This window comes from Echinops telfairi, unplaced genomic scaffold (genome assembly GCF_000313985.2).
Source record: "Echinops telfairi isolate 266 unplaced genomic scaffold, ASM31398v2 ScPeMD7_5;HRSCAF=22, whole genome shotgun sequence".
In the NCBI taxonomy this organism is placed as follows: Eukaryota; Metazoa; Chordata; class Mammalia; order Afrosoricida; family Tenrecidae; genus Echinops; species Echinops telfairi.
Genome location: NW_022103901.1, coordinates 45,068,021 through 45,069,944, shown reverse-complemented (window position 1 = coordinate 45,069,944; position 1,924 = coordinate 45,068,021). Strand labels below are relative to the sequence as shown.

Genomic DNA, 1,924 nt, shown 5'->3' with positions numbered 1-1,924 from the left:
TGAAAAATTATCTTTTAATGGAGAGTAGATGGAAGCATTACTCATACCTCACTATGCCACCTGGGTTCCTTTCCCTAACCCAGGAGTTCCCTATCTATGTCTCCCAGATGCCCAGACTCGGACCCACAGGAACAGTGTTCTCAACTGAGGTTTAAGAAAATCAGAAGTAAGAGTTTTTACAATATTTCAAAATATCTTATTATTCAAAATATCTCACAGGTTGCACAAGTCAACTAGAATGACTTATTTGCATCTATATATTTTTTTTGAAGTATCATAATAGTGTGCTCTTCTTTTGTTTCTCATTTTATTGAGAGCTCTTACAGATGTTATAACCATCCATAGTTCAATTAGATCTAGCACAATTGTACAATTGCTGCCACCATCATTTTCAAAACATTTTCTTTCTTCTTGAACTGTTTGATATCAGTTCCCCTTTGTCCCCTCCCTCCTCCACCCTACACCCCAGGAGCCCTTGTTATTTCATATCTATATGGGGGTTTTGTTCATTTGTTTGTTTTGCTGTGTCTTATGCCATACAATGTGTCGGTTCACCTGCCATTCAGTTATTTGTTCCCTTCGAGTGGGTTTATATCGTCAGCGGTGCTATCAATTCCCCCTTCTCCCCCTCTCCCCTTCTTTCCATACTCCCAGGGAATCATTAGTCCTGTTACTATTTCTGAAGATTTATCTATCTCAGAGTTCATGCATCAAATGACCTTAATTATACAAATGAACATACAGCGATCTAACAAGATTAATGAGGTAAAACTACGACCAAAATAGAAAGGGGAGGACATATTAAAGAACTAGAGGACAATGATGTGTTTCATCCGTGCTATACTGCACCCTGGACATGTCATCCCTTCCATGTGGTCTTTCTGTGAGGGACTGTCCAATTACCTTACAGGTGGATTTGGGGTCTCCACTTTGCCTATGCTCCTTTACATCAATTTGATTGCTTGTTTATGAGCTTCTGATACCTATTCCCATTGACACCTCATGATCACAAAGGCTGATGTGCTTCTTCCATGTGAATTTTGTTGCTTTATATTTCGATACAATTATATTGTTTTGTTAGCCCTACTTATGTTGGCCATAAGCTCTGATTGGAAGTTCATTGCATAATCCCTTTTTAGCACTAAATGAGAAAACAAATTAAGTAATATGTTGAATGTAAATAAGCTTCCTAATATAAATAAATACCTTTCATTTTTGCTTCTTCTTCCCCCTTTCAACACTTAGTTTATCTCTTTCTCTCTCTCTCTACTCCTGGCATCTGTCTTAGTCATCACAGCCACAGCCCCTGTCCCATAGCCTATCCACATCCCACTCCTCATTCATCAACATAGTTAAAGTCAAAAGACCAAATTATTATCCAAAAATTGGCATTATATGAAATACAGGATGACCACACTAGATCACAAAATGGAGGATAAGTACATCATTGCAAACTGCCAAAATACACCATCAGATAGCTGCCAAGCCACTGAGAACCATGACCCAGCTAAGCTGATCTATAATCTTAACCCACACTGAATTCAATAATCACTGCTGTTGCATTGCTTCCAACTCACACTGTCAAATACTGGAAATCTTAATGGAAGCAGATCGCTTCCTCTCTCCCCTGGAAGGCTAGTGCATTTGATTTGTTGATTTGGGGGTTAACAGCCCAACACATAGCCCACTAGGCCACCAGAGCTCCTTTTAACCATCATAGATAGCTACTATTATTCTCACCTAGCACTTTGGTGTTCACTACTGCCAAGTATACATCTTCAATGCACAAAATAGGTGGATAATCGACTTGCTGCTATTGTAAATATAAAATGCCAGCTAATGAAATAATTGATAAGTGAAGTCTAGGTATAACCACAAAAATAAACCTGTTCCTTCTGTTGAGTTTATTTTGACTCATAGCGAC

At 38.6% G+C, this 1,924-nt stretch overlaps 1 protein-coding gene across 1 annotated transcript in view; it reads left to right on the top strand.

Annotated features, from left to right (window-relative positions):
* LOC115867985 (palladin-like) overlaps window positions 1–1,924 on the top strand; it is a 537,783-nt gene that overhangs the window by 335,128 nt on the left and 200,731 nt on the right. The gene's annotated exons all lie outside the window — the stretch shown is intronic.